Here is a 12497-nt window from a genome sequence, read left to right as displayed (position 1 = left end):
TCCAGTGTTAGGGCCAGCGAGTTGGCTGCTGGGTGTTGTGGTGTGAATCAGTGTTAAGACCAGCGAGGATTGGCTGCTGGGTGTTGGGTGTGTGAATCTGTGTTAAGACCAGCGAGTTGGCTGTTGGGTGTTGTGGTGTGTAGTCAGTGTTAAGACCCACGAGGATTGGCTGCTGGGTGTTGTGTGGTGTGAATCAGTGTTAAGACCCACGAGTTGGCTGCTGGGTGTTGTGGTGTGAATCAGTGTTAAGACACGGATTGGCTGCTGGGTGTTGTGGTGTGAATCAGTGTTAAGACCAGCGAGGATTGGCTGCTGGGTGTTGTGAGTGTGAATCAGTGTTAAGACCCGCGAGTTGGCTGCTGGGTGTTGTGGTGTGAATCTGTGTTAAGACCAGCGAGGATTGGCTGCTGGGTGTTGTGGTGTGAATCAGTGTTAAGACGAGGATTGGCTGCTGGGTGTTGTGGTGTGAATCAGTGTTAAGACCAGCGAGGATTGGCTGCTGGAGTGTTGTGGTGTGAATCGGTGTTAAGACCAGCGAGGATTGGCTGCTGGGTGTTGTGGTGTGAATCTGTGTTAAGACCAGCGAGGATTGGCTGCTGGGTGTTGTGGGTGTGAATCAGTGTTAAGACTAGCGAGGATTGGCTGCTGGGTGTTGTGGTGTGAATCAGTGTTTAAGACCCGCGAGGATTGGCTGCTGGGTGTTGTGAGTGTGAACCAGTGTTAAGACCAACGAGGATTGGCTGCTGGATGTTTGTGGTGTGGTCTGTGTTGTTAAGACCAGCGAGGATTGGCTGCTGGGTGTTGTGGTGTGAATCTGTGTTAAGACCCGCGAGATTGGCTGCTGGGTGTTGTGAGATTGTGAATCAGTGTTAAGACCAGCGAGATTGGCTGCTGGGTGTTGTGTGGTGTGAATCAGTGTTAAGACCAGCGAGTTGGCTGCTGGGTGTTGTGGTGTGAATCTGTTAAGACCAGCGAGGACCCGTTGCTGGGTGTTGTGGTGTGAATCTGTGTTAAGACCGGCGAGGATTGGCTGCTGGGTGTTGTGGTGTGAATCAGTGTTAGGGCCCGCAGGGGATTGGCTGCTGGGTGTTGTGGGGTGTGAATCTGTGTTAAGACCAGCGAAGTTGGCTGCTGGGTGTTGTGGTGTGAATCTGTGTTAAGACCCGCGAAGTTGGCTGCTGGGTGTTGTCGGTGTGAATCAGTGTTAAGACCAGCGAGGATTGGCTGCTGGTGTTGTGGTGTGAATCAGTGTTAAGACCCGCGAGTTGGCTGCTGGGTGTTGTGGTGTGAATCCAGTGTTGGATAGCGAGGATTGGCTGCTGGGTGTTGGTGTGAATCAGTGTTAAGACCAGCGAGTTGGCTGCTGGGTGTTGTGGTGTGAATCAGTGTTAAAGACCAGCGGGATTGGCTGCACAGGTGTTGTGGTGTGAATCAGTGTTAAGACCAGCGAGATTGGATGCTGGGTATTTGTGGTGTGAATCAGTGTTAAGACCAGCGAGTTGGCTGCTGGGTGTTGTGGTGTGAATCAGTGTTAAGACCAGCGAGTTGGCTGCTGGGTGTTGTGGTGTGAATCAGTGTTAAGACCAGCGAAGTTGGCTGCTGGGTGTTGTGGTGATCAGTTTGGGTCCAGTAACATTGGTGCGGGTTATGTGTATTTACTCTTGTTGCAACTACGCTTATGATAAAAACTGGAACTGTTGTTTATGGATAACTTTTTGTGTTGTGTTGTGAGCAAGAGAAGTTGTGATGTTTCTCTCTCTCTCTCTCTCTCTCTTTCTCACTCCGCCCAATTTTCCTCTCAACCCCACCCATCTCTCTCTCTCTCTCTCTCTCATCTTCCTATTTTTCTCCTTTTCTGGCCTCTCCCACCCCGCCCACCCCCCAGGTCTCCAAGTTACATAATAATAACACCGCTCCCGGGGATATTTGTCGTGTTAATAGTGTAGCAGCAGTGGACAGTTTACCCCCCACCCCCCTCCCTGCTCCTCCTCGCCCCTCCACCCCTCATTGTCTCCCCTCCACCCCTAACTCTCATCCTCCTCCCCCTTCCCCTCCCCCCATCTTCCCTCCCCATGTGTGCCTGGGTCCTTACGTACAGTACTGGCCGTGCAGGTGTGTGTACGTGAGGCAGTGATGGATCTGGCGTGCACGATGTGTAATGTGTGTGTGTGTGTGTGTGTGTGTGTGTGTGTGTGCGTGTGTGCGTGTGTGTGTGTGTGTGTGTGTGTGTGTGTGTGTGTGTGTGTGTGTGTGTGTGTGTGTGTGTGTGTGTGTGTGTGTGTTCTGCTTTTTGGGGGTGGAGAGCAGGAAACATCACTTCTCTTGCTCACTTGCAACTGGAAGTGCTACATAAACAACAGTTCAGTTTATCATAAGCGAGAAGTTGTAACAAGGAAGTATACACATAACCCACCGTGTTACTAGACAAACTGATCACCACAACACCCAGCAACCAATCCTCGCGGGTCTTAACGCAATTCACACCACAACACCCAGCAAGCCAATCCTCGCTGGTCTTAACACTGATTCTACCACAACACCAGCAGCCAATCCTCGTGGGTCTTAACACAGATTCACTACAACACCCAACAACCCAATCCTCGTGGGTCTTAACACAGATTCACACCACAACCCAGCAACCAATCCTCGCTGGTCTTAACAATTCACACCACAACACAGCAATAATCCTCGCGGGTCGCCCAACACTGATTCACACAACAACAGCCAATCCTCAACTGGTCTAAACACAGATTCACACACCACAACACCCAACAATAATCCTCGCTGGTCTTAACACTGGTCCACCACAACACCCAGCAGCCAATCATCGTGGGTCTTAACACAGATTCACACCACAACACCCAGCAACCAATCACCGCTGGTCACCAACACTGATTCACACCACAACACCCAGCAGCCAATCCTCGCTGGATCTTAACACTGATTCACACCACAACGCAACCAGCCAATCCTCGCTGGTCTTAACACTGATTCACCACAACGCAGCCAATCCTCGCGGGTCTTAACACTGATTCACACCCACAACGCAGCAGCCAATCCTCGCTTCAATGCTTAACACTGATTCACACCATAACATGACAGCCAATCCTCGTGGGTCTTAACATGATTCACACCACAACACCCAGCAGCCAATCCTCGCTGGTCTTAACACAGATTCACACCACCGCAGCAGCCAATCCTCGCTGGTCTCTTAACACTGATTCGCACCGCTTGCAACAGCCAATCCTGCTGGTCTTAACACAGATTCACCACAACACCAACAGCCAATCCTCGCTGGTCTTAACACTGATTCACACCACAACACCCAGCAGCCAATCCTCGCAGGTCTTAACACTGATTCACACCACAACCCCCCAACAGCCAATCCTCGTGGGTCTTAACACTGATTCACACCAAAACACAGCCCAGCCAATCCTCCTTGGTCTTAACACTGATTCTTCCCTACCCAGCAGCCAATCCTGTGGGTCTTAACACTGATTCACACCACAACACCAGCAGCCAATCCTCGTGGGTCTTAACACTGATTCACACCACAACGCAGCCAATCCTCCTTGGTCTTAGCACTGATTCACACAACACCCAGCAGCCAATCTCCTTGAGTCTTAACCTTATTCGCACCACAACACCCAGCAACCAATCCTGGGTCTTAACACTGATTCACCCACAACACCCAGCAGCCAATCCTGCCCAGGTCTTAACACTGATTCACACCACAACACCCAGCAGCCAATCCTCGCTGGTCTTAACACTGATTCACACCTAGCACCAGCCAATCCTCGTGGTCTTAACACTGATTCACACCACAACGCAGCAGCCAATCTCGTGGTCTTAACACTGATTCACACCACAACACCAGCAACCAATCCTCAGCTGGTCTTAACACAGATTCACACCACAACGCAGCAGCCAATCCTCATGGTCTTAACGCGATTCGCACCCACCGCTTACCCAGCAATCCTCCCGCTGGTCTTAACACAGATTCACACCACAACACCCAGCAGCCAATCCTCGCGTGCTAACACTGATTCGCACCAACACCCAACCAGCCAATCCTGCGCTGGTCTTAACACTGATTCACACCACAACGCAACAGCCAATCCTGCGTGGGTCTTAAACACAGATTCACACCACAACACCCAACAGCCAATCCTCTCGCTGGTCTTAGCTTGCCTGATTCACACCACAACACCCAGCAGCCAATCCTCGCTGGTCTTAACACTGATTCACACCACAACACCCGCGGCAATCCTCGCTGGTCTTAACGCAATTCACACCACAACACCCAGCAGCCAATCCTCGCGGGTCTTAACACTACGATTCACCTGCCACAACACCCAGCAGCCCAATCCTCTGCTGGTCTTAACACTGATTCACACCACAACACCCAGCAGCCAATCCTCCAGCGGGTCTTAACACTGATTCACACCACAACGCCCAGCAGCCAATCCTCGTGAGTTCTTAACACTGATTCACCACAACGCAACAGCCAATCTCGCTGGTCTTAACACAGATTCACCACAACGCAGCAGCCCATCCTCGCTGGTCTTAGCTTCACTGATTCGCACCACAACACCCAGCAGCCAATCCTCGCTGGTCTTAACGAAGATTCACACCACAACACCCAACCAGCCAATCCTCGCTGGTCTTAACACTGATTCACACCACAACACCCAGCAACAATCCTCGCAGGTCTTAACTGATTCACACCACAACCCCAACAGCCAATCTCGTGGGTCTTAACACTGATTCACACCAAACACCCAGCAGCAATCCTCATGAGGTCTTAACGCGGATTCACCACAACGCAGCAGCCAATCCTCGTGGGTCTTAACTTTGATTCACACCACAACACCCAGCCAATCCTGGTGGGTCTTAACACTGATTCACACAACACCCAGCAGCCAATCCTCGCGGGTCTTAACACTGATTCACACCACAACACCCAGCAGCCAATCCTACTTGAGTCTTAGCACTTGATTCGCACCACAACACCCAGCAGCCAATCCTCATGGGTCTTAACACACAGTTCACACCACAACACCCAGCAGCCAATCCTCCTTGGTCTTAACACCTGATTCACACCACAACACCCAGCAGCCAATCCTCGCTGAATGTAACACTGATTCACACCACCACTTATGTAATCCTCGTGGGTCTTAACACTGATTCACCACAACACCCAGCAGCCAATCCTCACGCTGGTCTTAACGATTCACACCACCACAACACCCAGCAGCCCAATCCTCCTTTGGTCTTAACACTGATTCGCACCACAACACCCAGCAGCCAATCCTCCTTCAGATGTAACACAGATTCACACCACAACACCCAGCAGCCAATCCTCGCTGGTCTTAACACTGATTCACACCCACAACACCCAGCAGCCAAAATCTCATTGGGTCTTAACACTGATTCACACCACAACGCAGCAGCCAATCCTCAATGGGTCTTAACACTGATTCACACCCACAACACCCAGCAGCCAATCCTCCTTTAGTCTTCCTTTAGATTCACACTACAACACCCAGCAGCCAATCCTCGCTGGTCTTAACACTGATTCGCACCACAACGCAACAGCCAATCCTCATGGTCTTAACACAATTCACACCACAACGCAACAGCCCAATCCTCGTGGGTCTTAACACTGATTCACACCGCAACACCCAGCAGCCAATCCTCGCTGGTCTTAACACTGATTCACACCACAACACCCAACGTAATCCTCGCTGGTCTTAACACTGATTCACCACAACGCAGCAGCCAATCCTCGCTGGTCTTAACACAGATTCACACCACAACGCAGCAGCCAATCTCCCTTTGGTCTTAACACCGATTCACACCACAACACCCAACAGCCAATCCTCGTGGGTCTTAACACTGATTCACCACAACGCAACAGCCAATCCTCATGGGTCTTAACGCAATTCACACACCAACACCCAGCAGCCCAATCCTCGCGGGTCTTAACACTGATTCACACCCACAACGCAACAGCCAATCCTCGCGGAATTCTTAACACTGATTCACACCACAACACCCAGCAGCCAATCCTCGCTGGTTTTTAACACTGATTCACACCACAACACCCAGCAGCCAATCCTCGCGGGTCTTAACACAGATTCACACCACCCAACGCAGCAGCCAATCCTCGCGGGTCTTAACGCAGTTCACACCACAGCACCCAGCAGCCAATCCTCGCGGGTCTTAACACTGATTCACACCACAACACCCAGCAGCCAATCCTCGCGGGTCTTAACACTGATTCACACCACAACACCCAACAGCAATCCTCACTTGGGTCTGCTTACTAGATTCACCACAACACCCAGCAGCCAATCCTCGTGGGTCTTAACACTGATTCACACCACAACACCCAACACAGCCAATCCTCGCTGGTCTTAACACTGATTCACACCTAACCTGTAGCCAATCCTCGTGTGTTCATCTCTGGTTCACATCTACCAAACAATTTCTCTGTTTTTTTTAAATGTTTTGTTTTATTATTTATTTATTATTAAGCCGATTTGTTTTACAGTAACTCACTAAATTCATTCTTTTATCGTGTTTTAAGCGGATGAAAGTAATTCTTACTTCTGTGTGTGTGTGTGTGTGTGTGTGTGTGTGTGTGTGTGTGTGGAGAGAGAGTGGTGAATATGCTAGTGTTTTAACTAGGAAAATAAAGTATATAATACTACTCTCTCTCTCTCTCTCTCTCTCTCTCTCTCTCTCTCTCTCTCTAGTATAATAGTGTCTAAACGTTCTATTCTAACACACACACATACCATGACCCTCCCCCTCTCCATCCCTCCCTCGAGCCAGATTTAGCCACACATTGTTTTCATCAGAGTTCACAACACAACACACCACCACCTGTTTACTCTGACCGAGGAATTTGTCACTATGTTTTTATAATAGAACTTTACTAGAATTTACGATCTAGAATAATTAGTGACAGATATTTCTAGACACATTGACAGTTTAAATAGGATACACTGACAGTTTAAATGGTAATGGGGATCTAGAGCAGTTAGTGACAGTTATTGCTTGACACACTGACAGTTGAAATGGTAATGGGGATCTAGAACAGTTAGTGACAGTTACTTCTGGACACACGGCAGTTTAAATGGTAATGGGGATCTAGAACAGTTAGTGACAGTTACTTCTGGACACACTGACAGTTTAAATGTATGGGATCTAGAACAGTTAGTGACAGTTACTTCTGGACACACTGACAGTTTAAATGGGAATATAGAACAGTTAGTGACAGTTATTTCTGGACACACTGACAGTTTAAATGGTAATGGGATCTAGAACAGTTAGTGACAGTTACTTCTGGACACTGACAGTTTAAATGGAATATAGAACAGTTAGTGACAGTTATTTCTGGACACACTGACAGTTTAAATGGTAATGGGGATCTAGAACAGTTAGTGACAGTTACTTCTGGACACACTGACAGTTTAAATGGTAATGGGGATCTAGAACAGTTAGTGACAGTTACTTCTGGACACACTGACAGTTTAAATGGGAATATAGAACAGTTAGTGACAGTTATTTCTGGACACACTGACAGTTTAAATGGTAATGGGGATCTAGAACAGTTAGTGACAGTTACTTCTGGACACACTGACAGTCAACATAAATACACATGTCCCATAACTCTTCGGTGTCAATTAATTCCTTCGTCTCCTCACAATAAGACTGTCCTTAACTCAGTGTTCGTAACTCGGTGTCCGTAACTCAGTGTCCGTAACTCGGTGTCCTTAACTCGGTGTCCGTAACTCAGTGTCAGTAACTCGGTGTCAGTAACTCGGTGTCAGTAACTCGTGTCCTTAACTCGGTGTCCTTAACTCGGTGTCCGTAACTCAGTGTTCTTAACTCGGTGTTCGTAACTCACTGTCCTCAACCCGGTGTCCGTAACTCAAGGTCCGTAATGTGGTCAGGTAAGTATCTCGAGGCATCAACTCACCTGTCCTCATCACCACACACCTGTCCTCACCACCACACACCTGTCTTTCCACTACACACCTGTCCTCCACCACCACACACCTGTCCTTTCCACCACACACCCTGTCCTTTTCACCACACACCTGTCCTCACCACCACACCTGTCTTCATCACCACACCTGTCACACACACCTGTCTCATCACCACACACCTGTCTCACACACACCTGTCTTCACACACCTGTCTCACCACCACACACCTGTCCTTTCCACCACACTGTCCTCACCACCACACCTGTCTACCACCACCCTGTCTCACCACCACACACCTGTCCTTTCACCACACACTGTCCTTTTCACCCACACACCTGTCCTTTCCACCACACACCTGTCTTCATCACACACACCTGTCCTCTCCACCACACACCTGTCTCACACCACCACCCTCCCACCACACACCTGTCTCCCACCACACCCCTTTTCACCACACCTGTCCTCACCACCACACACCTGTCCTTTCACCACACACCTGTCCTTTCCACCACACACCTGTCCTCTCCATCATCGTCTTGACAAAAGGTAAACAAGATATAGACTTACTTTTATGACGTGTTTACAAACTGTGTTATTTCCTCTGTCACTTTCTCACCACCTACAGGTCCCAGGAAAAACTCTCTCTCTCTCTCTCTCTCTCTCTCTCTCTCTCTCATTTTCCACCTCTCCCTCTCTTCATAATTCTCCACCTGTCTCTCAGTCTGCCTCTGTCTCTCTCTCTCTTTCTTATTATCTCTCAATCACCATCTCTCTCTCTATCTCTCTCACTCCCCACTCAGGCAGGAACATCACACATTCCTCCCGGCAGCAGTGTTCATATTTTGTGAGTGAATTTCCCCAGGCAAGGTTTACACTCGACTCTGTAATGGCAACGCTTATTATTTCTTCTACCACACTGTTGTTTATGGTGGTGTGAATGATATGTCTGTTGGCAGCCCTGAGGTGGTGTTGGTAGCCCTGTGTTGATGTTGGTAGCCCTGGGTTGGTGTTGGTAGCCCTGGTGGTGTTGGTAGCGCTGTGGTGGTGTTGGTAGCCCTGGGGTGGTGTTGGTACCCTGTGTTGGTGTTGGTAGCCCTGGTGGGTTGTGCTGTGGTGATGTTGGTAGCCCTGTGTTGGTGTTGGTAGCCCTGTGTTGGTGTTGGTAGCCCTGTGTTGGTGTTGGCATCCCTGTGTTGGTGTTGGTAGCCCTGGTGGTGTTGGCAGCCCTGGTGGTGTTGGTAGCCCTGTGTTGGTGTTGGTAGCCTGTGTTGGTGTTGGTAGCCCTGTGTTGGTGTTGGTAGCCCTGTGTGTTGGTGTTGGCAGTCCTGTGTTGGTGTTGGCAGCCCTGTGTTGGTGTTGGTAGCCCTGTGTTGGTGTTGGTAGCCCTGTGTGTTGGTGTTGGTAGCCCTGTGTTGGTGTTGGTAGCCCTGTGTTGGTGTTGGTGTTGGTGTTGGTAGCCTGTTGGTGTTGGTGTTGGCAGCCCTGTGTTGGTGTGGCCCTGTGTGGTGTTGGTAGCCCTGTGTTGGTGTTGGTAGCCTGTGTTGGTGTTGGTAGCCCTGTGTTGGTGTTGGTAGCCCTGTTGGTGTTGGTAGCCCTGTGTTGGTGTTGGTAGCCCTGTGTTGGTGTTGGTAGCCCTGTGTTGGTGTTGGTAGCCCTGTGTTGGTGTTGGTAGCCCTGTGTTGGTGTTGGTAGCCCTGTGTTGGTGTTGGTAGCCCTGTGTTGGTGTTGGTAGCCCTGTGTTGGTGTTGGTAGCCCTGAGGTGGTGTTGGTAGCCCTGTGTTGGTGTTGGTGCCCTGTGTTGGTGTTGTAGCCCTGTGTTGGTGTTGGTAGCCCTGAGGTGGTGTTGGTAGCCCTGTGTTGGTGTTGGTAGCCCTGTGTTGGTGTTGGTAGCCCTGTGTTGGTGTTGGTAGCCCTGTGTTGGTGTTGGTAGCCCTGTGTTGGTGTTGGTAGCCCTGTGTTGGTGTTGGTAGCCCTGTGTTGGTGTTGGTAGCCCTGTGTTGGTGTTGGTAGCCCTGTGTTGGTGTTGGTAGCCTGTGTGTTGGTGTTGGTAGCCCTGTGTTGGTGTTGGTAGCCCTGTGTTGGTGTTGGTAGCCCTGTGTTGGTGTTGGTAGCCCTGTGTTGGTGTTGGTAGCCCTGTGTTGGTGTTGGTAGCCCTGTGTTGGTGTTGGTAGCCCTGTGTTGGTGTTGGTAGCCCTGTGTTGGTGTTGGTAGCCCTGTGTTGGTGTTGGTAGCCCTGTGTTGGTGTTGGTAGCCCTGTGTTGGTGTTGGTAGCCCTGTGTTGGTGTTGGTAGCCCTGTGTTGGTGTTGGTAGCCCTGTGTTGGTGTTGTTAGCCCTGTGTTGGTGTTGGCAGCCCTGTGTTGGTGTTGGTAGCCTGTGTTGATGTTGGTAGCCCTGGGTGGTGTTGGTAGCCCTGTGTTGGTGTTGGTAGCCTGTGTTGGTGTTGGTAGCCCTGTGTTGGTAGCCCTGTGTTGTGTTGGTAGCCCTGTGTTGGTGTTGGTAGCCCTGTGTTGGTGTTGGTAGCCCTGTGTTGGTGTTGGTAGCCCTGTGTTGGTGTTGGTAGCCCTGTGTTGGTGTTGGTAGCCCTGTGTTGGTGTTGGTAGCCCTGTGTTGGTGTTGGTAGCCCTGTGTTGGTGTTGGTAGCCCTGTGTTGGTGTTGGTAGCCCTGTGTTGGTGTTGGAGCCCTGTGTTGGTGTTGGTAGCCCTGTGTTGGTGTTGGTGCCCTGTGTTGGTGTTGGTAGCCCTGTGTTGGTGTTGGCAGCCCTGTGTTGGTGTTGGTAGCCCTGTGTTGGTGTTGCCTGAGGTGGTGTTGGTAGCCTTGTGTTGGTGTTGGTAGCCCTGAGGTGGTGTTGGTAGACCTGTGTTGGTGTTGGTAGCCCTGAGGTGGTGTTGGTAGACCTGTGTTGGTGTTGGTAGCCCTGTGTTGGTGTTGGTAGCCCTGAGGTGGTGTTGGTAGCCCTGAGGTGGTGTTGGTATCCCTGAGGTGGTGTTGGTAGCTCTGTGTTGGTGTTGGTAGCCCTGTGTTGGTGTTGGTAGCCCTGAGGTGGTGTTGGTAGACCTGTGGTAGCTTGGTAGCCCTAGGGTGGTGTTGGTAGCCCTGGTGGTGTTGGTATCCCTGAGGTGGTGTTGGTATCCCTGAGGTGGTGTTGGTAGCCCTGTGTTGGTGTTGGTAGCCCTGTGTTGGTGTTGGTAGCCCTGAGGTGGTGTTGGTAGACCTGTGGTGGCTGGTAGCCTGAGGTGGTGTTGGTATCCCTGAGGTGGTGTTGGTATCCCTGAGGTGGTGTTGGTAGCCCTGTGGTGGTGTTGGTAGCCCTGTGTTGGTGTTGGTAGCCCTGAGGTGGTGTTGGTATCCCTGAGGTGGTGTTGGTAGCCCTGAGGTGGTGTTGGTATCCTGAGGTGGTGTTGGTATCCCTGGTGGTGTTGGTAGCCCTGTGTTGGTGTTGGTAGCCCTGAGGTGGTGTTGGTAGACCTGTGGTAGCTTGAGCCCTGAGGTGGTGTTGGGTATCTCTGAGGTGTTGGTATCCCTGAGGTGGTGTTGGTATCCCTGAGGTGGTGTTGGTAGCCCTGTGGTGGTGTTGCAGCTGAGGTGACTCTTATCCTGCCCACCTGTCCCTAACCCTCCCACCTGTCCGTAACCCCTCCCACCTGTCCCAACCCCCACCTGTCCTAATCCTCCCACCGTCCTTAACCCTCCCACCTGTCCCAACCCTCCCACCTGTCCCTAACCCCGCCCACCTGTCCCTAACCCCGCCCACCTGTCCCTAACCCTCCCACCTGTCCCTAACCCTCCCACCTGTCCTAACCCCCACTCACCTGTCCAACCCTCCCACCTGTCCTTAATCCCTCCCACCTGTCCTTAACCCCTCCCACCTGTCCCTAACCCCGCCCACCTGTCCCTAACCCCGCCCACCTGTCCTCTGCAGCCTCAATCCATCACGTCCAACAATTCACCGCCCTCCCCTTCCGGCGTCCATTTGTAACCATCGCTCTGCTTCCTTCACTAAAGTTTTACCTCCTAGCTGGTCACGTGAGGCCCAGCTGACTGACTGACTTCACCTCCACGACACAAAGATGGATTCTCAAAGGTTCGTGGGTTCATTTTCTCCCCATTAAATGAAGATGTAAGAATACATCAACCTGTCCGGGTGACACAAGTGGCTGTCACACTGATGGATGCTGAAGATGGCTGAGACTGTAAGGGCCAGTAGGACATATTATTAATGCTCTAATATTTGGCCATCTGAGTCCTAATGTCCATTCATTATGTCCATCGCATCAATCCCAGCCAATCAAAAGACTACCATCACAACAACAGCCAATCACAGATTATACCATCACAGTAGTAACCAATCAGAGACTCACTAAGTGTTCCATACAAGAAGGGAACATGACAGAGGTGATGATGTGACATAACTCACCATCAGATGTTGATCAACTGACCACCACCACAGCCACAGCCACCACCACCACCACCACCACCACCACCACCACCAACAACA

The sequence above is a fragment of the Homarus americanus genome, unplaced genomic scaffold, assembly GCF_018991925.1.
Source record: "Homarus americanus isolate GMGI-L3 unplaced genomic scaffold, GMGI_Hamer_2.0 scaffold36878, whole genome shotgun sequence".
Taxonomy (NCBI): domain Eukaryota; kingdom Metazoa; phylum Arthropoda; class Malacostraca; order Decapoda; family Nephropidae; genus Homarus; species Homarus americanus.
The sequence above is the reverse complement of the archived record's forward strand: the minus strand, read 5'-3'. Positions refer to the sequence as shown.